The 23687-nt window shown below is 37.6% G+C and overlaps 1 pseudogene; it reads right to left on the minus strand.

Annotated features, from left to right (window-relative positions):
- Positions 1-2169: 2169 nt before the first annotated feature.
- Positions 2170-2447, minus strand: LOC126499139 (60S ribosomal protein L37a-like; annotated as a pseudogene).
- Between the last annotated feature and the right edge of the window lie 21240 nt (positions 2448-23687).

Consider the following 23687-nt stretch of genomic DNA (forward strand, 5'->3'; position numbering starts at 1 on the left):
CACACACGCCCTTCTCCCTCTCCTACCCTGCTTGAGAGAGGGCAGGGAATCCTGCCCTGTGGGAAGTCCAAGGCCCTCCCCCCTACTTTCAGGCCTAAGGAACTGTGGGTCCATATAGACTAGGGTCCCAAAAAGCCAGAACATGCTGTAAAAACAAGTCCCAGTGCCTTTATCAATGGCTTCTCAGTAAGCCCCCATTGTCAGCCACAATCAGAGAGTCCGGTTTGATCACATGTTCATTCAGACCCAATCCAGCTACATTTGGTGAGCTCGCATTAGAACAGGAACAAGGACCCAGTTGGTGGACCAACTCCTCGCAGTCCTGACTTCATTGCTCATCTTCTCCCTCCTACTGCCTTTCAACTGGACCTTGGGAGCTCAGTCCATTCCTCTGATGAGGATCTCTGTCTCCATCTCCATCCATCGCAGGACGAAGATTCTATGGTGATATTCGAGATAATCATCAGCATGATAGTGGGGCAAAGACCATTCAGGTACCCTCTCCTCTGCTGTCCACGGACCTAGTTGGGACCATCCCCGTGGACACCTGGGATCCACTCGAGAGCCAAGTCTTGCCAACCCTAACATGGATCCCTTAATGTAGGTATCTTCTACCCTGCTCCTATATCTGCCCTTCCTCCATCTCCACCCTCCCACTCCCCCAAAAGATGAATATGGTATGTATTCACTCATTAGAGAACTCTAGCCATAAACCAAGGTCATTAAGCCTATAGTTCACAAGCCCAGCGAAGCCAAACAACAAGGTGAAGGCAAAGAAAAACATAAATCCTCCTGGATTGGAAGCAAACAAGATTGCAGGTGAAAGTACAGTCTTAACTGTACAACAATTTTTAACTACTTAGTTGTCAGATGGGTGGGCCATACAACAGATTCTACCCAGTTAAGTTATGTAACATGTAGAAAATTTATAAAAACTAAAAACTATTGCCTATTCTTTGTTGGTATTTTGATTTCTTTAACAAGCACTTGTAGATGAAAGTTTCTGTTCCACATGGTCACTCAGCTTTTCAATCCCAAAGAAACACACAGAGGCTTGTACTAAGTATAAATCATTTGGCTTACTAGTTCAGGATTATTATTAACTAGCTCTTACAACTTAAATTAACCCATAATTCTTATCTATGTTTAACCACATGACTTGGTTCCTTTTCCCAGTAAGGCTTTCTCTGTGTTTGGCAGGTGACTGATTCTCTCTTTCCTCTTCTTAGAATTCTCCTAGCCTGGTAGGAGAAGTGCCTACACTTCACTCATTTTTATTAAACCAATATGAGTGATCAATCTTTATAGTGTACAAGAGCATTATCCCACAGCATTCCCTCTTTTTTCTTTTCAAAACAATAAATTTTCCTACAGTAATCTCTGAAGTCTCCAGAAGACAATGGGGTCCCACAACAATGATTTCACCTGGTTCATATGGATGCCATTCAGCTGATAACACCACTTAAAGATTGGCTTTGGACTACAAACCGCTCAGAATATTTTTGAGGTGGCTGGCTGAGATGATCCTTCTTAGCAGATTACTCTAGTCAGGACTTGAGAAAAGCACTGCAGTTTCCAACTATGCATAGACTAGACAAAAAATGATACAGCTACCTCTCCCAGGACTAGGAAATTAACTCAAATTTTTCTTTTCAGGATCCCCTAAAGATATTGACAGCACCAGACATCAGAAAGTATATTTAAGAATAGGATGCCCACATTCCCAAAAGGTGGGATAGGTGGTTTTACTTATTCAATGAATTATTTACATTGTCATTGTTTAGGATGGTTAGTTAAAGTTATTATTGGTAATTGTCAGGAATAAAACTAAACAAAGGAAGTTAGATTCAGAGTTCTTGTTTTGAAAAGAAGAAAAAGGGGGGGGATATAGATATGATAAGATAAAAAGATAGATTATTGGGTCTACTTTTAAAAAGCAGCTACTAGTTAAAAATGTTTTACATTGGATTGGACTTCTGTATATTGTATATAAATTTTCTCTATTGATACAAATTTGAGATTAATTTTGTTAGAACATATTGTATATACATTTCTACTCTTTTTCAAGGTATTTTACCTATATAGCTCATTTAATAATGTAATGCAAATTTCTTTTTTGTTGTGTAAATTAACCCATTTATTTAGAGGCTGTCTCGAATGCTAACACTTCTACTGGTCTTTCAGTTCCTTCAGTACTGATGACAAACTTCACTATGGTGGCAGAAGTAGTGTTGTAGGTTCAGGCTCTGCCAGCCACTGTTTTTTGTGCAGGAACCACAGTGCCAGATGCCAATGGCTCATCTCTTCATCTTGATCTTGACACAGAAGGAGCATGTGTACTTGGCATGCTGGCTGATATCTATTTTCTTCACAATTTTCCACAGGGAGGCAACATAGTGGGTCCCATATTTCCCAACAATCCCGACCTTCTAGGTGCATTTAGCCATGTTGCTAGGAACCTAAACCCAAGCACAGAGAGCATAATGTAAATATCTAGTACTTGAAAATTATTATTACCAACTGTTTAGGATAATAAGAAATACAGGGTTAGTAATTAGTCATCTATTATAATTGAACTTGTAGTCACACTAGGTATGTTTTCAAGGTAAAAGATATAGATAGGCAGGTCATCTTCAAACACTTTAGAGATCTACAGAAAATGGCATTAAGATGTTTTAATAACATAGGCTCTTTTTTTAGGACAAAATGAGACATGACTGCTCCTAGCAACACCAATCTACTTCAGAGAAGATAATTGGTGTCAAAGAAACTCCACATGGAGTTCACTTTCTTTGTGGCAAAAGTAAGCTGCTGGGGAAGATTATGCACTTGCCTCAACTGCTGACAGTATGCTGTCCTGATTGGACAAGCAGGACACAAAAGAAGGTGACTGCCAAATATTTTCAAGACAAGAAAGGACAACCCTTCAGAATACCCTCTTTCACAAAAAAAAAGTCTATTGGATATGCTAGGCCTGCAGGTCGAAGATAGATGCACCAATGTTGTAAAGGAACACTATGTGACTGTCCAGAAAGCCAGTTGTTTTTGTCATTTCTCACATTCTTTGGAAGTCACTTACTTACACTTCCTGCTTACTCAGTTAATATTATTTCCTTCCTTAGTCTCTGAAGGAGTTGAATATTAGACAGTTATTTTTATAATTTACAGATGCAGAAATCAGTTATGATAGAAAGTAAATTAGTTATAAGGCTTTGAATTTACCAAGAGAGGATATATATGGAGTATTTTCTCTAAATTTGTCAAATGAAAATGGACTGGACATTGTTAATGTACTTATTGCTTGTACATGTTGTATGCAGTTATTGTACTTATCATATGTTTTTTCCTCTTTTTTTGTTTTTTTATTGCTTTATATATAATACCAATCAAAATTTCTACTTCCTCTCCTCCTTCCACTTCCCTCCCACTCCTCCACACACCCTCCCCTCTCCATTCCTGAGAGAGGGCAAGGTACCTTGCCCTGTGGGAAGTTCAAGGCCCTTCCCCCTACATCCAGGCTTAGGAAGCTTTGCATCCAAATAGAATAGGATCCCAAAAAGCCAGTACATGCAGTAGAGACAAATCCCAGTGCTTCTCAGAATGATTGGCTTCTCAGTCTGCCCCAATTGTCAGCCACATTCAGAGGGTCCAGTTTGTTATATTAGTTGTAGCCTTCCTTTTTATGTATTAGACAAAAAGGGGAAATGAAGTGATATTTCATTTGTATTTTAATAAATAAAGCTTGTCTGAAGGTCAGAGATTAAAACAGCCACATTGATCAGCCTTATAGACTAAGCAGCGATGGCACACACTTTTAATCCCAGTAGCTACACTAGTTTGCCTAGAAACCAGGCAGTAGTGGTGCACACCTTTAATCTAATCCCATCCCTAGAGAGAAATATAAGACTAAAGGAGACAGCTTTCAGACACAGTCTCATTCTTAGATTCCTGGAGGCAGGATCGCCATTTCAGACAGAGGTAGAGGTAAGAATCAGTGGTTGTTTTGTTTATCAGACCTACAGGTTGAACTCAAGTTTCTGTCTCTGAGTTTTTATTAGTCATGCTATATGTACCTTTATTGTTTTTAGGAAGTTATGTTAATAAAAACATGTAAATCAGAACAATAGTGAACTGTTACCCATTAAAATGTTAAAGTAAAAACTATCTTAAGTTTTGGCCAGGATATGTAGAAATAGGAAACACTGTGCCCTATCAGAAGCATGTAAAATAATGTACCACTTGGCAAACTAGCAAGTGTTCCTTCAAAAACTAAATATACATTAACTAAGGAATGGCTAAATAAAATATGGTCCAAATATAAAATATGGCACAGAGAGAGAGAGGAGATTGTTAATAGTAAAAATAAATGAAATATCAAAATATTCTACATCATGTAAAGAACTTGTGAAACTACACACACACACACACACATACACACACAATTATCATATTTATTTGAAATATTCAAAATAAGCAAATTATAAGACAAAAAATGATTCCTAACTGTTGATCGAGGTTTCTGTCATGCCCGGTCCCACAATAGTTCAGTCCCAAAGAAATACACAGAGGTCTTCATTAATTATAAACTGATTGGCCTATTGGCTCAGGCATCTTATTAACTCTTATAACTTATATTAGCCCATAACTCTTGTCTGTGTTAGCCACGTAGCTTGGTACCTTTTTTGGTGAGGCAGTCACATCTTGCTTCCTCTGTGTCTGGGTGATGACTGCCGACTGAACTTTTCTCTTCCCAGAATTCTCCTATTCTTTTTGCCCTGTCTCTGTTTCCAGCCTTGTTGCCCACCTCTACTTCCTTCCTGCCTGGCTACTGGCCAATTAATGTTTTATTAAAATAATATTGACAGGGTACAGACCATTGTTCCACAGCACCTCCCCCCACTTTTTTTTAAACAACTCTGAATCAAATCTCCTTATGTTAGCTTTACTCCTGACCATTATCCATAACAACTTGTAACCAACATTCTAAACAATGACAAACATCATAATCCAATTTTTGAAATGTGGGTGTAGTTTTCTAGGCTACTTCCTGCTGATTGGGGTCACTGATAATCTTTGGGGACCTAAACAAAAATTTGAATTATGGTCAAGTCCTGACTGGAATATTCTGTGAGGCTTGATCATCTCAGCCAGATGTCTTGAAACTGTTCTGAATGCAGAACTTAGAGGAAACTTCAACAGAGGTCCTCTGAAATGTTGGATCATCTGGACCATTTGTTCTTATTGGAAATTCTTCAGAGGGTCTTCCTTGATCAAACCTGATTTTCATAACTCAGATTGAATCCACAGTTTCTCATTTCCTGCAGAAACAAAGGCAAAACCTCTTCTCCAAAGTAATATATCTTTTGACTTATATTTTAAAGTCAAGGCATTTTCAAAATATACATGTTGGGTTAATTCAGCAGCATTTATGATCAAATATCGTTTAGCAGATATTGCTCCTTTTTCAGCATTCAAACAATTCAAAGACAGCACAATAATATACAGTATCCACACTCTCTGTGTATTTTCCATCTTTACGTGGCTTTATATTAATAATATCAACAAGGAACAGACCATTGTCCCACAGCACCTAACTACCAAAGACTAGAAAGATGTGGCACTTGGTACAGTCCAGAGAAGGAGCACAGGATTTCTTCTGAGGTGATGAAGGTGTTTTAAAATTGAACAAACGAAAGTGAAGAGGTGGCCAAATTTAAGTAGTGAGTTTTATGGCATTTGAGATTTACTTCAATAAAACAACTTAAGCAAAAGTTGCTAGAGTACTTTTATTCTTGAAGAAAAATAGGTCAAGAATACATTCAAAATTTAGAGTTTAACTTTCCTAAAATAACAAAATTAGAGAGCTGTAGCAATTACTTGTTAAATTATGAAACACAGCTCCATGGGAGCTGATTTCCAAGTAACATGTGTTCTAAAGAAGGGCTGAAATCCATAGATACTAAAATCCCATAACTTAGGAGAGCCTACTGGTTTAGTATCAGCAGTAAATCTACCTATGAAACCAAGATATCACTTAAAATTATGACTGTTGATGAAGATTCACATGTGGACTTAATTTTCTCTCAAGTTAAGACAGTGATTTTGCAGAGCAATGACTCATTGAAATGAACAATTTCGGGTGGGGTTGATTGATCAAAAGAGTAGGACACACTGCAGCTCCCAATGCCACTAGGAAAAATGAAGAGGTGTTGGAGAGGCAGGAAAGCCAAAAGAATGAAGTGGTTTTATGTCTGTTTGTTTTTAATTAATTCAGTGGAGATGCTGCAAAGGTGAAAGACAGATATGGAGGGAATGGGAGGTGAAGCTCATGATGGGAAATTCCCAAAGAATCAATAAAGAATTATGTTTAAAATTAGATAGTGGTTTTGGAAATGCGATCTGTGTGCCAAAGCAGGATGGAATCCAATCTTCTGTAATTTAATGGCCATGTGACCCTAGGTAATATACTGTGTGCCCCTACGTTTCTTCCTAAATATTTCTTAGTAATGAGCAATATATAAGTTGCATGCAATATAATAAACAGAAATGCCTCGGCATCCAATATACCTCTAATCTGCTGGGTTTCTTACTTTGTTTGTTTATTTATTTGAAATCAAACTAGCACACATAGCTCAGAATAACTTTCCTCTGGCCATAAATTATAGGCTAACACAGAGAAGTTAGCACAACTGTCTTCTAGTGGGATTAAAACCTTGTGGTGGATTGCCATATGACTCCATCAGTGATGAGTGATGCTGAAGCTCTGAAAAATAGCTGTCTTGTCTCAGAGTCTAGTATTTCATCCAATGGAAATCACACCAGTTACTCCAACCCCATGGAGCTATGTGCCAATGCCAATGAGACTTTTCATTTCTATGTAGATCATTAAAATATTTGCACTTAGCAACTATCACTGTTTGAAGCATATTTTGGCTTTTGAAGGGATTCATTTGATATTTTCTTGTTTGGGGGTATTTATCTCCAAGAATACTAGTTAAATTTATGCTTCTTTCCCAAGTTTCATTGTTGGAAGGAAGTCTGGGAAAATTTGCAGGATAGTCTTGTGGGAATTGAACATGCTGCTTCTTGATGCACCTGGAGAAGTGGTATGCAAAGAACACGGTGCTGTTATTGAGTTATAAATCATTGTAACGAGGAGGAACATATTGCTTTGCATTTTATAAAATCTTTGGACTAACTATTGGCAAGAAGAAATAACTATTCTTGTAGGATGAAAAGTTTACTTATTTTTTTTAACATGCAAACTTGTGGATTCCATTTGGGAAGACATATCTACACACCCAGAAGATGTAACATACAATAAAGGTTAAGAGTATTAGAACAAGAGAAAGTACGTATGCAATGTCATAATGAAATCCTTTGCTTTTGCACTTTAATGTTTAAAAACCAAAGAAAAACTACCACAGAAATGTGATTTTGGAAAATTATCTACTTTGCTTCTGGTTTTATAAAATATTAAATAATACTAATATGATAACACTTGCCTTACGGAGACTCTGTGGTACATATGTAGCCTAAAGGAAGACCTAGCACACGGTAAGTGTTCTTTAAGGCACCAGATAATGTTTGAAACAATCACATGAAGGGGGTAATAAAACTTTTAGAGTTGTTCGCATTAAAAATATTGCAATATTTATGACTGTAAGAAAATAAGTTTCGTGGAAACAGGAGTTGTGTAATGTGTTTCTTATAACCCTATTGTTTACTCCAACACCCATGTACGAATTGCACTTGATAATTGTACTTGGACCATGCTACCCAGGACTTAGGCATGCCTGTCTCCTCTCACCATTTAATTTCAACTTCAAAGTCTTTCCTCCAAAGGCCCCCTCAGGGACCACCCAACTAAAAACAGATGCTCACTTTTCATTTCAGCCATTATTTACATTGTTTGTCTCATATCGCTCATCCTTTCTACAAATTATGTTTTATTTATTTTCCTATTTATTGTTTATCCCTTTCTGCTAGAACACACTGTCCATGGAACACAGGAAACTTGATATTTTAATTTGCATCACATTGGTGCCCTGAACAGTGACAGATATCTAATAACTTTCAAATAAAGAATTTTATTTCAGGGTGAAGATTCAGCCTGCAAAGTAAGGTCGTAAGTCATGAAGGGAAATACTTTCTGTTACTCCATCTTTTGTGTTTTTTAGGAAGCAAACTTTAGTCTGGGATGTTTCATGGATTGATAGTTGTGGAAAGAAAGAGGAAACAGAGGATGAGTCATAGGAGAAACTATGTGAATGAGCATCAGAACTCAATCAATCCTCCAGGAAGCTCTGGAACTGAGATGCCTTGTCTTTCCACCCCAGCCTCAGCCAGTCCTCCTCTAAGGACCACCCAGGAAAAGTTCTGATGGCGCTGACTACAGTTAGGTGTCAGTATTTTTGGACTAAGACAAGAAGATGGTATTTTACCTAACTTTTGAAGACAAGGGAGAAGATCCTAAACTATGTTTGTGTATTGACAAACCACACACTAGTCAGTAGAACCAGCAATGAGAAGCCCCACCCTCACCCACCTCCATGAAGCAAGCCAATAGATGCCAGCTCCTATCTGAGGGTTAAGTTATGAGTATCCTTCTTAAGGGTCAAAAATTCAGAATCTTGGGATTGTTCTTTTCTATGTATTTCCCCAAATTTCTGTTCAAATGTTACTCTTATTCTGACAAGAGGATGCTTCATTATGGATTTGATGATTCCTCCTATTTATATACTATTCCACAGACTTATTTGGCTATTTACAAGCAAGGGGCAAGAAAAGTCTCTGTAACTAATGACTGTAATTTTACTCCACAGTTGAAATCTCCCAGATGTTTGCTCTGTTTCCTGCTATCCTGGGAGAGATTATAAATGAATTTGCTTGCTGAATTAATGTGTTACATCTCATTTTCCTTTCCACAAGAGTCTCTGTACTCAATAGTTTTCCTATTTTAAATTGTTAAGCCTCCCTGTGGTGTTAGGACTGGTTGACATTGCTGTCCATCTCTCTGGATGCAAAGTATGTCATTCCATTTGATACAACAGCAGAATTTCTGTGGGCATCACCAGAACCAAATAGGTAGTGCCAGACACTCTAACCAAGGGGAAAGATGAATCATTCTTTCTAAAAATTATTTAGAAAAACCAGCTGGTTTTATCACAGTTTTTTTTTTCTTGTATACATATGTAAGCCATTATGCAACAGAAAGGAGAGAGACAAATAAGATCAAAGTTCAAATCTTCAACTGGTAACAATCAAGAGAAACAAGGACAGAAGATGGGGTGAAACCAAGGAATCTCAGAGCCCTGACGGAGCTAATGAATGGAACTGTAGACGAATACCTACTCCCCCTAAATTACTTCCACAAAACAAAGACCAAGCTCAATTTTGAAACTGTTCTTCCAGTTTAAGTGTATTGCTTCCTTCTTGGTTTATCCTCACTGTCTGTGAGCAACAGCAGTGGCTTCTTTCCATGCCTTTCTTGGGGCCTAGAGTTTGCACCTTCACAAAAAAATTCATAGCATTCCCATTTAGCCAGAGATGAGGAAAACAGTAGAAAATGAGGAGAGATATTGTACAAGGTTGAATTGAAATAAAAAATGGAAACAAAACAAGCAACAGAAAGGCTAAATTCTTAGAAGCCACATACTTCTTCTCTTTGGAAATAGGTGTCTGATGTCTGATGTGCTGAGAGACTTGGTTGTGTCCTCTGTCTTTCATAGAGGATAGAAAATGAAGATTCCTTTGGGGACAGATAGGCATTGTTTGATCTATACATCAGGGCCCCAAAGAGAATAGATTATAGTCAGGAGACTGTAGAGACAACAAATCCTTAACCAAACAATCTTGAAAGTAGTCCCTGGCTGCATGCAGACACACTATATCTCTGTTCTTTTTACCAAAAAGAACATAGGCTTGGAATGACCATCATGCACCCAGCAAGGAAATCAGTGACTACCACAAAAGGCAGAATTAAGCTCTCAAATTAATCAGAAGTTAAAAGCATGTAACCAAGACTACAGTGAAAAGGGATCTTATAAAATCCAAGCTTATATTTCTTTCATATTTCTTCTCTCTTCCTGTTTTTCTCTATCCTTTTAACCATCCACTTTGTACTGGCTAGTTTCATGTCAACTTGAAACAAGATTTAGTCATCATAGGGGAGGGGACCTTGTTTGAGAAAACACCTCCATAAGATCTGGCTGTACGTAATTTTTTTTTTAAATTAGTGATCAAGAGGATTCAGATAATTGGAGTGGTGTCAAACCTGGAAGATTCTATAAGAAAACAGGCTGAGCAAGCCACGAGCAGCAAACCAGTAAGCAGCAGTATCTCATGGCCTCTGCAGCAGCTTCTGCCTTCAGATTCCTGCCCTGCGTAAGTTCCTGCCCTTACTACTTTAACTGTTATATGGAACTGTGAGGAAAATAAACCCTTTGCTCCCCGAGTTGCCTTTGGTCATGGTGAATCATCACAGCAATAGAAAAAAAGCCTAACTAAGACACACTTACATACAACTGCTAAATCTTTTCCATCTTTGATTTGATATGTGAGATGAAATGTTAATGATACGCAACAAAGAAACGAGCAGCTGATACAACTTGTAGAGTTACAGTCTTTGTGGAAAGATGGGGCACAACACTGAAGTGAATATCATAGACCAAAGGCAGGAGGGTCTGGTGGCATACGGGAAAATAAGCATACAACACGAAGCGGAAGTTTTGTTTGGGAACAGTGCATATGTGGCAAGTGGTAGAGATTGGTGACAAGGACACAGTCCTGGGCAGATGCCAAGAACCTCAGAGTTGACAGATATCTCCACATGTCCCTGCCTCCCTTCTCTATGCGTGTTTCCATTTTCAGCATGCAACATAGCTGAACTCTAGTCCTCACTGATAGACCAAGCAATTGTCTCCTGCTCTGAGACACACTGAGTTTCCATGCTGAAGGTTTTAGATGGGAATTGAGAAGAAATCAGAAGATTGGCTTTTGTTTTTGGACAATAATGTATAAAATGTACATATTACCAACATTCTTTGTAGAAATGGAAATAGCCATATAGCAGAATATGGAAAACAAAACAAGATAGTAGCACATGGATAAACTTTTAGAAAACAAGAATATGGATCTTTGGCTCAAAAATCCCAGGACCCACTTCCTGCTTCTTTCCTGGTGCTGCAAATGGAATGTCTACAGCCACACAAAGCACCGTCCTGTTGTATTGATCACCCCCCCCCAGCATGTAAATGTCTTCAAAGAAAGTGTGACCGACCTAACTTGGATCACACTTCAACCACTTTTAGGATAATGGAGGAGTCGGAAATGAGGAGAAGCACTATGTGAAACGGGAGATGGTTAGATATGCATCCAAAGGAAAGGATGCCGCACTGACCAAAACCAGATGGAGTCATTAGAATTTGAAAACTGAGTGGATTTTTTGTTGTTGTTCCTAATATGATAGCAAAATAAAATGTAGAGGAGAAAAGAAGGAAGAGATTTGAGAGGGAAAAAGAGGGACAGAAAGTGATTAAAACTCAAAGATGTTAAAAGCCGTCAGTTTGCAGCCCAGAAACCTATGATGAATCCCCAGGGATGCAAGCACAGCAGAGGCAACAGACAACATCCCAGCTGCTCTCGGACACGAATGCTGAGGGCGTCCTTGTGTCATGGAAACTCTCTGGAAGCGTACTATTGTAATTGTGTCTAATCACAAGGGCATCTCCTCCTCACTCCGCATGTTTTACAATCCTAAATCGAATACTCTAACTGGATTAATGGCAAAAATAAAAACTAGGCCACTTAGCAAGGGTTATTTTTTCCATTCCTACAGAGCTAATTGGAAAGGGAGCCCATCTTCAGTTCTCCTCAGGCAGAAAACACATGGGACACATTTACAAGCTCCTCATTGAAAGCCACTATTGAATTCGAGGGCCCTCAGCCACTCTACCCTGGTCCAACACAAGTAAAAGTTTTATTTTTATTAGCTTTGTAGCAATTAAAATAATGTACTTATATAACTTTAGTAGAAGACTTAGTTTATATTATTTTAAGAAAAATTATTTAATCTGGTTTTCTGTTTCATTTTACTTTTCTATTGTTACTCTATTTACATGCAAAATACACTAACCCTTGACCAGAATTACTGTTCTTTATGGATAAGGATTTTAACTCATGGGACAAGAAACATTTCCACCAGTTGGAGTCTTTAAAGGAACTTTGATTTATGCATTTGTAAAATAGTGTGCAATTAAAAACAATGAACCATCGCCATCTGAACTGTTGTAGAAAAAGATACTTAAAACAAATTAAGAAATATATACTATATTACATCATTTATTATTTTAAAAAAAGTTGTATACATATGAAGAGAGTCTTAGAAAAACCAAAGAGATATATATCTAGTGAAGGGATCAGATGGAATACTGTTGAAAAGTTATATGTGCTTTATTGTATTCTTTGACTTTAAATCAAATATAGTATTAATACAATTAAATACAATTTAATTGTACAATTAAAAGCTTAGCATTTTTATAAAGACGTTATCTAAAAGAGGTTAAAGATATTGATAAATATGGACCTGAGACTTGGCTCAGTAGTCTAGCTTGTTGCTTACAAGGGACCCAGACTTGATTACTAATGTCAAACTGATGGCTCACAACCATCCTAACTCTAGCTTCAGGTAATCTACTATCCATGGGCACCAGATGTGCATATAATGCACATACATACATGTAGACAAAATATTCATACACATTGCATACATCTGGAAAGTTTAAAAACATTATTATGGACAAGGTGAATGGCTGCCCGATATCAACCATGTAATCAGAATATTCATGTCTGTCTTTGGATTTCAAAGTAGACTTTAGAGGCTGTCATTTGCTGGTTTAGAGGCTGTCTACTAGTTTAGAGGTTAGATTAAGGCCTTGTTGCAAGGGTGACATGCCTGCCCCTGAGTATTTTGCCATGGTCAGGTGAAATCTAGACTCTGAGAAATCATGCTTATTTGAGTTCTACTTATTATCTACTAACTGTGTTTTATATACTGGAAGGAAGCTTAAGGTGTAAATTTTATGACAAGAAAGTAAACATTCCCAGTAACTATATTGTAAAACTACTATAGTATTTTAAAGACGTAAGTTTCTTTTCATAGTCCTAACAATTCATCCAATCATGGAAGGTACTTCCAACCCTTCCATGCCATTTTCTTTGTCTTTCACTACGTACCATGCTGACCTCAAAGTCATGATTCTTCTACCTCCGTCTGTGAAATGTTGAGATTACAGTTGTATACTACCATGCTCAGTTACTTGTTGAAAGAGGGGCGGCGGGGCTGCGTCCCGGCACCCGGCCGCCCGCATGGCTAGATTATGCCCGAAATAATTACACAGAAACTGTATTCTTTCAAACACTGCCTGGCCCGGCTAGTTCCAGCTTCTTATTGGCTAGCTCTTACATATTGTTCTAACCCATTTCTAATATTCTGTGTAGCCCACGAGCTGGCTTACCAGGGAGGATCTTAACCTGCGTCTGTCTGGAGCGGGAGAATCATGGTGACTCCTCACTAAGCTTCTTTTTCCCAGCATTCTCTTCTGTCTACTCCGCCTACCTAATTTTCTGTCCTATGAGGGCCGAGGCAGTTTCTTTATTATTAACCAATGAAAGCAACAGATAAGATACAAGACCCACCTCCATCAGTTACTTGCCCAGATTTAGTCTTATTTTATTCATTTGAGAATTAACCTAGGGTGTTCTTTTATATATATTGGTCATGGACAGGTGCTCTGTCACTGAGATATAGCCTTACCCTTACTTTTACACTTTATTTTGAGCAAAATCTCACCAAGTCATACAGGCTAGCCTTAAATTTACTTTGTTGTTAGAGGAGGCTGCTTGTTCATCCCAGTCACTCAGAGACAAAATAATCACAGAGAAACTGTATTAATTAAATAACTGCTTGGCCCATTAGCTCTAGCTTTTTATTGTATAACTCTTACATCTTAATTTAAACCATTACTATTAAGTTGTATATCACCATAAGGTTGTGGCCTACCAGCAAAGTTTCAGCACAGTCTTTCTTTGGTGGCAGATTCATGGCATCCCCTCACTCTGCCCTTCTTTCTCCCAGCATTCAGTCTAGTACTCTCCTCCTACCTAAGTTCTGCCCTATCAACATTCCAAGACTGTTTATTTAATAATTAAAGGTAATCATAGCACACAGAGGGGACTCCCACATCATTATGTAGCCCATACTGACATTCTACCTACTGTCCTGCCACCTCAGCCTCCTCAGAAGCTGTGATCACAGGCCTCTGCAAACTGGTCCAGCTCTAGCGAGCTTGGTAACAATAGAATCTTAGCTAGTACAGAGTCGTGCTGTGGAGCAACATTGTTTTGGTTTAAATATCTTCAATGGATTTTAATTCTCAAGGGAGTTAATAACCAATGAGTTCCTATTACCAACTCCATTTTGTAAGAGACAATCTAACTCAAAGGGTTATGTACTCACATAAACACAAGAGAGGCAACAAGGCTCTGGAGCTTCAATTCTCTCTATACAATGTAAAAACATACATTGGCTTCAACACAGACAGAAAGGCAACCCACTGACTTAGTTAGGGTTTCTATTGTCATAACACAATACCATGACAAAGAAGTAAGTTGGGGAGGAAAGGATCTAGTTGGCTTATACTGTCACATTGCTCTTCATCACTGAAGGGAGTCAGGACAGGAGCTCAAATGGCAGGATATGATACAGAGACCATGGAGAAGTGCTGTTTACTGGCTTGCCTCCCCTGGCTTGCTAAACCTGCTAGGACCACCAGGCTGGGAGTGGCATCACTCACCATGGACTGGGTCCTCCCCACTGATCACTAATTGAGGAAATGCTGGATCTCATGGAGGCATTTCTTCAACTGAGACTCCTTTGTCTCTGATGTCTCTAGCTTGTGTCAAGTTGACATAACACCAGCCAGTACACCTCCTAATTGACTCACGTGTTGCTTAAGAAATGCAAGTATACCAATTCTCCAATTGTATTCCTTATCCTTAGTTTACCATTAGAAAAATAAGGTGCAAATATATAAAAATTATGAATGAATGGAAATATTTATTTCGAACGTCATGCTTTAAGTGGCCCTCCTCCAACAAAGAAAAAAACATTAGAGAGTTTCAGGGAGTCATACTGCCAATAAAGATGCTTAGGGGAAAAAAAACCTATCTGCTTATTTAGAAATATTAGATTAAACTAAACAATATATCAAAAATATTTGGATTAGTTTCCCCTATGATCTTTTTACAAAAAATATAGTTTTTAATTATAAGGAAATTTTTTATCAAAATAATTTTCAGGTAGGGAAATTATATTTACCACTTTTAAGCACTGCTAAATTAATACAAAACACATAGAGCATATCAGTTTTACAGCTAAAACTAAATAAACTGTGAATATCCTCAAACTTCTGTAGTTTTTTCATGAAAGGCTCAATAGTGTCCACCAACTTGAAAACAAATATTAAACTATATAAGCCTAAAGGAGCAATTCATATTCAAATCCTCACACCATGCCCGTTGCTGTTACGGTATTAGTTATATTTCTGCATTTGTGACATACATATCACCGTATCACAAACGCACCAAAAATTGAAGTTTATCATTTCCAGTGAAGATGGCTCCATCAAAGATTCGAGACATACAAATGGATTTCTTATATTATTCTAGGTATTTAGCACTTTATCAACAATTTAAAAGAGAAAAATTTTCAAAGTTTTACCTAAATAAGAAAAATCATACTTTGGAAAGATAGTGTGAGATATAGCTATTATTGCTTCTATATATTTACTAAGTGCATTATATTAACGAATAGACTTTATTGAATAGATTTTATTATTAATGAATAAATCTTTATTGTTACTGGTGTTCATTATTTTAATGTGTTTTAAAGTTAAGAACGAAGTCTTTTCACATTTTTCTTTCCTTTACTACTGCACAAATTCCTTTAAGGACATAGCTTCTATCTGTAAAATATTGTTTTATTGAAGCAAAAGAAAATAATTAAAACAGAGATTAAATTTCACTTAATAATTTTAAGAACTTTTTAAAACAGAAAATTATTTGGAAAGTTAGAGTTAGATATTTATGGAACCTTGACTTTTCAGAAGGAGTCTTTGAACTCTTTTCTCTCATAAACATCTCAGCAATAAATAAATAAATAAATTCAATAATATTAAAAACCCAGAATTGCAATCCTGCCCTTACTGTCCAGAGAGTTTCATTTTTGCCAGATCATCCCATCCAAAACTCCACAGTGTCTTTCATCTTAAAGATCATTCTCTGTTATATTTTTTGAAACTATATTAAAAACTTTTTTTCATATATTTTCTGCCACACATTTATTTTGCTACTTGGAAAACTGAATAATTATTATCAAAGACAATTTCAGTATTTCCTGATTAATCATGAGAAAATAAAAGCCAATAAAACCAGAGAAGTCTCTAAGCTGTGGGATACAAGTAATGACTGTATGACTTATACCTCTTTCTTTTTGCCTTTTAGCCAACTGTCAATGGTGTCATTGGTTTTCTTCTTAACTGGAGCCACTCATTACAATGTTCTCTTAATTTCCACTTCAGAGATGTCTCTCACAGCCTGACAGTAATACCCAGGAGCACAAACAATACACCTGAAGGGCACCACAGAGCAAGCACTGACTGAACCTGTGTGTTTCTTTGTTCTCCTTACTCTTGAATCATTTGTAGGAAACAAACAAACAAACAAACAAAAACACTGATTGAGATAGAAAATTGGAATATATTTTTATTCTCTTTCATCTCTTTTGCTTTCTGATATTTGGTTATTTTCATGAGCAGTTAATTAAGTAATATCTTACTCTACCTGTAGGGTAAAAGGGACAACTGAAGTGGGAAACCAACCAATCACTGAGCACCCTGACTCTGAACTCAGAACCAGGGAAAAAAACACACCCTTGATTTGAGACCTGAGCCAGGGAAAGAAACTTCTTTATCCCTGACCCAGGACTAAAGATACATTCCCTGACTCTGAAACCAGTGCCAAAAAAAAAAAAAAAAAAAAAAAAAAAAAAAAAAAAAAAAAAACCAAACACATTTTGTCCCTAGAATCAGAGACCATGAAAGAAATATGCTCGGGTCCTAAGAAGGACCAGTGTGTGTGTGGGGAGAGGGGGGGCAGAGGAGGGGGGAAACACAGTTTGGCCATGAAATCAGAACCATCACTGCTCCAGACCAACTAATCTAACCAATCCCTGAGCAGGGACAACTAACCACTCCCTCTTCTCCCTGAGAAAACTCTGCCCCTAAGAAGCCCTATATAAGCCACTCTGCCTGTTCAGTTAGAGGCTTTGTTTTTTCCCTGGCAGAAACAGTTACTCTCCCAGACTCCTCCCTCCCAAATAAGTATCAAAAGAGTCTTGGGTGATGATCTTCATTCACCAGTGCAGAATAGAACAACCTGGCTGGGATGTGCCTTACAGGATTGAACTGAAAAACCTTGCTGAGATGCTCCCTTAGGGGGCTGAGCAAGGCAGAGCAGAACAGAAGAACCTTGCTGGGACACTCCCTAAAAACGATCTGAGCAAAGATGACCAGAAAAAGTAACAATTTTTCACTGGAGACTGAGGAGATTGCTACATTTCTGCAGGGGCTTCCCCTTCAGCAGAGTGTAAGCAAAAGAAGTAACATCTTGTCTGGGAGAAGAAGCTGGTGGACATTCCCTTAAGGAAGCAGAATAGAACTCAGCGACAGCTGTAGCTGCTCTCCAGCGGAAGAGCAGGGTTACTATATCCTGCAAGGAGACCAACCCCCACCGTACCCCAGCTTCCGGTAGCCTGGCTTCTGCACAAACACCTGAAGGACTGAGCTGTCCCGTTGCAGCTCTATGCCTCCAGAGCTGTCCTGTTGGTGCTCTAAGTATAGCCCTGGCTTCCTGATAAGTCAGGAGATCTCTGCAACTCTACAGCTGTAACACATTCCCCTGCACTACCTACATCAAGTTTGGGGGCTCCTTTTTGATAGTTTTGATGAATTATAATCATTTGCTATAAATTTTATTCACAACTTACTAATAGAAAAGTGACTACAATTTGATTATTCTGCCAATAACAGGAATCAGAATCAGAAATTTTCTCTATAAAAAGCAGCTTAGGGTTAAGGTTAGGGGCAGGCATAAAAGTCTCCTGGATAAGATAAAGATAAGAAACAGGATTGGAGACTTGGTATATTTTTATTTCTCAAGCAATGCCTGAATCAATTAAGCCATAAGAAAGATTGTCAAAGTGAGAACTACTCACTAATAATGAATAATGAAAATCCCCTTCATGTGACTTCACACAGCTCCTTAACTCGGTTTAATGGAGCATTCCATATCAGTACCATTGGACAACTTTGCTTCACCCTGATTTTCACTGTATTATACCTTCTTAGCATCGAACATCTTAATTTCTATACATGTAATGATTTAAAGTATAAATCATCTTGGAAAGTAATGTTTTAACAAGCCATTCTGTGTCATATGTGACATGAATAAGCATGGCTCTCTGTAGTCTAGCAAAAATTTTGCTCATTTAGAAGGACAAATTTCTGAGAATTTCATAGACATTCTCTCAACTCAGAAATTTTAAAAAGATTATTCATTATTTATCATTATCTTTGTGTCAAGTAAGCATCAGAGTAGCTGTATACTTTATTAATATTTTGTGGGTTTCATATTTCTCATGTAAAGGTGAATCTGTCTTCTTGAATCTATATCTGTGCTTCTACTTAGGGGACAGCAAAAGTTTTTTTTTATTTGCTATATTTATTGCCAGTGACTTAAATATATTTTGTAAAATTATAAAATTAATACTAATCATATATTTTACCATGCCTATTACATTCCTATACTCAATGGAATGTCCGTAGAGGCTCCCTATAATTTTTTTGCTTGATTTATACATGATATAAAAGTACATATACAGACACTTTCTTGATGTCTTAACTAGCATCCAAAAAATAGACTTCATTGTGGCATTCCACTCTAATGCATTTTATGTAATAATATATTCTGCTCTTCTTTTCATTTTTGAGACTTCATACGAGTATGCACTGCATTTTGATAATATCAACACATGTGATTTGTCTACCTCCTCCCAGGAACTCCCACCCCACCTCCTCCCAACTTCATGTTCTCTTTCCACAGCATAGTCTGAGTCCAACACCAGAATATTAAATCCCAAGTGATACATGTTTGTGCAAGCTTCTTTTTAGACACCCTTAGTGTTGTTTGTTAGTCATCGCTATCCCACCCCGTCCTCTTCCTTATTCTCCCAAACCTTTCCTAACTTCATCTACTTTCTAGCCACCGCATTATCTTCTCTTCCTCTTCAAAGCACTGAGCCAGAGTAGATTTATCATTTTTGTAAAAATCAATATTATAGTTTAAGCATGTATATTACTTATGAGAAAATTGATCATAACCAAGACAAAATAATTTGTTCAGAAGCCAATAAAGAGCATAACCATTATCCAGCTATCAAGCTGTTAAACTCATACCACATATTCTTTCTATTATGTCTTTCTGAAAGGAACCAGACCATAGGTATAGCATTACATATCAAATTACTGTACTCTATTTAGATAGATAAAGATAAAATTGTTTCTAGTATTCATTTACTATTTGTGCTTTGTCTATTTTTTTTCAAGCTGGGCATAAAAATAGAATTTTAAGACCTCAAGCTGCTATTGACCGTTTCATGGAGGAAACACAGCAATTTATGGATACTCACATTTTAGTTAGTTTTAGTTTTGAAACTGATATGCACAACATATTTCATATAAATTTAGCAGTGTTTAGAACTGGAACATCTGACTTTCCCTTGAATCTGAAAATCATTTTGATAGAGAATTTTTCCATAATTTTAAAACTATGTTCTTTCAAAAATATCACAGAAGAATTTAATCCAAATATTTCTAGTTCATATAGACTCAAATGCATAAAACATGGTATAGACAATGGTGGGTGGATAGTCCTGGGGGACCCTTTTCTCATCAATAGAATGTTTGATGGAGTACAATGTAGATTAATTACTTGGAATACTCAGTATTAATTTAAAATTTAGGAGCCTTGACCAGAAGTCATACAGGAAATCTGGGGAGGAAGAAAAAATAGAATGAAAAAGTTGAAAAAGAAAGTGGAAATGAGGAAAGAAATGGCATAGGGATATTGTGCTGGGTTTTGAGGATAACTGATCTTTTCTTAGGGAGCTAGGTTACCAAAAACTGATCCATCAAAGTCACTCAGAGACAGAGGGTGAGTTTTAGAGAGAAGTTTATTATCAATTCACATGTGAAAGATTAATAGAGAATGAAAGACAGAGAGACAAAGAAACAGAGAGGAAGAGAGAACTCCCACAGCAAGGGAATCCCAGGAAATAGGTAACATTGAGATGGCTACTGTGGAGGTAATAAGGCTTTACTTGATGGAGGAGAGGGATGGGGAACAAGAAAGTCCTTAGTATGGTATCTAGATGAAGGACAATTCTTTAGGGGGAAAGAGAATTTTTTCTTAAAGCAAAAGCAAAGACAAACAAAAGCACAGATTTTCCTTCTGGGTTTGTTGGCCTTTGACCATGAAGGAACCAGAAATATTTTGACTCATACATTTCTGGGTATCTCTGGCCTCTAGCAAAGATGAGACTACAAGGACTTTTCAACTATTAACCAAGAAATAACCTAGTCACTTCCCATTGGGGTCCTTTGCTCACATGGCTAATGTGTACCTTCTGTTTCAGTCAGTGTGGATGAGGAAACTATTACTGATCTTGAGCTAATAGTTTTATGCTATTTTTAAGTTTTGAATATACATCAGCATGTCTTAAACTTTTTAATCCTGTTACTTTACATTTCTTCCTAGTTCTGAACTCAGTGTCAGGAATCCTATTTGTAAATGGTTTATCTGGAGTGCCTAAGCTGATGCAGGTATTTGGAAGCATGAAGAGTCATCTAAAAGCTCTTTGAAGCAGTTTGGATCATCATAAATGGTGGCAGAACTGCCATTCCCTTGCCAACTGCAGTGTTGCATCTCTCATTCCATGCTTTTCAAACACTCCATGCCAGACTAACTCTAGGATTTTCTTTAAAACACAATATGGCCAGGTCCCATGCCCAGAGAATCTAATTCACTGAGGTATAATATGGAAGCAAATAATTTACATCTCTCTCAAATCCCCTGGTGATGTTGATTCCACAGGTCTGATGATCACTTTTGATAGCTTTTTTGATTGAACCCCTCATCTAGGAGTTAGGCCTTGTATAGGAGGCCTGTTTCAGCCACTGCTCACGTCTTGTGTATGAGGTCTCAAATTTGGTGCTTAAGGGGGGACATTTAAGCAGGATGCCTTTTTGGAAAAAATATTTTTATCAGGGGAGTTAACACCACAGATTAAACATAGACAACAGCATGGTGTGTGCTCTGGGGAGAATTCAAGTGGGATTTGATTCCCTTCCATAGAGGGAGATCAGAGTCTGTCCATATAGCTGATGAATGGTACACACTTCTAGTCAGGTCAAATGCCCAAGGGAACACACAGGAAGGAGGTAAAAATTTGGCCTCTTAGTTCATGTGTGTTCATCATGGCAGACTTCCTTTGAGGAAGAGAGAGAATTGCAGGTTCACAGGAACTATCAGTAGCAGGCCTTACCATGTCCTTGTAGTGGTAAAAATAACAAAATCAACTATGAGGATGGAAAAAAATGCTGAAGGTGAGTTTGGTCTGAGTATCCTCTGGCCCAAACCTAATATTCCATGTATTAGAACTAAGAAGAGGAGCCATCATTTGGAATACAAGTCTAATTCTTCTTTACTTTCAACGGCTTTTCCACACCAGAAGAATGAATTCCCCTTTCTCCTATCTCCTTCTTATCACCACTCTACTCCTTCCCACTTTGGTCCTGGGTCTGGATTCCCTAGACAATGGTACTCAGGCTTCTTCCCATGCGTTTATGCTTCCACACTCAGGACACTAAACAGAGAACAATACCTTGGCCTTTTACAAATGGACGAGGGAATTGTAATTTATCCTTTCATTTCCGGAAGAGTTTCAGGAAATTCAACTGAGAGTAAGAAAGATAAGAATTTTAGCCCTGAAATAACTCTGCTTTTTGATCACAGAAATACAAGGAGGCCTACTGGGACCTAGAGATAGTCTGTGTTGGTTATTGAACCACACCTGCTCTAGCTTGTGCCACGCAAGAAAACGTTAAAGGGAATTTGTTCCTGTAAACCTGCAATTCTCTCTTTTCCTCAAAGGAAGTTCACCAGTCCCAGGGAAGGTGTGATCCTAAGTAACCCAGGGCTGAATGTAGCACATCCTTCTTGATGGGCACACATTAACTAAAAGGCATTTTTTTTACCTCCTTCCTGCTTGTTCCCTCCAGGATTTAACCTGGCTATCATTGTGTACTGTTCATTAGCTATGTGAACAGGACCTGCAGGTGCTTTCTCAGAGTCTAACACATCTTCAGTACAAAATAATTCTTTAAATGGGTTGGGTGATTTCATGAGGGATGTTACCCTAGTGGGAGAACTGAATTTTAAACTCTATTTTTTTTAATATTCTTATAGGATGAAGTTCTTTAGACTTCGAAAGAACTTTACTTACTGAAGAACTTGACTGCTAAACTTAGTTTATATTATCCTATAAACAACATTTTTTATCCAAATTATAGAGTATAAAACTGTTAGAAATATGTTTGAAATGCCCTAAAGTTGAAAACTCTGAGAGTACTCACATACTACCTTATTGTCCGTGAATCTCAGTCTGTAGCATAAAGGAACAAAACTCTGTGAGTCAGGAAGTTATGACCACCAATATAATAGTCATTTATTTCTCTTCAGTATCGCTCAATAAAGAAATATTTGGATGAATGACAGGAAGTATTGTGAACTGTGTGCCTGCGAGACATATTTCACACATTTCTTTTTGGAGTTTGTTATTTTATCGCTAAGACAACATCCTTTCTATTTTATTAAGGAAAGATCATTAAGCATTTCAAAATCATAAACATTTCACATTAAAAACTCCTGGTATCTTAGCAGTAAAGTAGTTATGATTGGACATGAATCTAACATAGACCGAGTTTCTTTGTCATGTCTATCGTCTGCAATTTAGGATATATGCCATGCTTTTCTTCCCTATAGGCCTATCAACTAAAGAGGAGAATTCTTCTTTGTCTTATGCAATGCTCCTAAGTCTCCTAGGTCACAAATCATAGAAAAGCAATATTTTTTTTATTCTGATGGGGATTCAGCAGAAATATCCTCAAGGTACTTTTGCCAAATGCATTAAACTGATCTCCTGAAGCCTTCCAAAAAATATAACAGGGATATGTAGTCAATGCCTTCTGGATTCTGAGTGGATTTTTTATGAGTAATATGGTATTTGATCAACTCAGCAGTTTCCCCATTTTTAAAATATAAAAACTGTAACTTAGGAACATGAAGAACCTCAGAAGAATAAGGTTGGGAGAACTGAAGGGCTCTATGCCCCAAAGATGGGCCACTGCACTACAATGCAGTTGGGTCTTCTGATAGAGCTTAGCTCTGAGATGCTGACGGGCCAGCACGGAGAGCAAGGATGTTATCCCAAGAACCACAGAGTCGTCTCT

This window comes from Alexandromys fortis, unplaced genomic scaffold (genome assembly GCF_014885135.2).
Source record: "Alexandromys fortis isolate MF-2015 unplaced genomic scaffold, M_Fortis_MF-2015_v1.1 scaffold_14, whole genome shotgun sequence".
Lineage (NCBI taxonomy): Eukaryota > Metazoa > Chordata > Mammalia > Rodentia > Cricetidae > Alexandromys > Alexandromys fortis.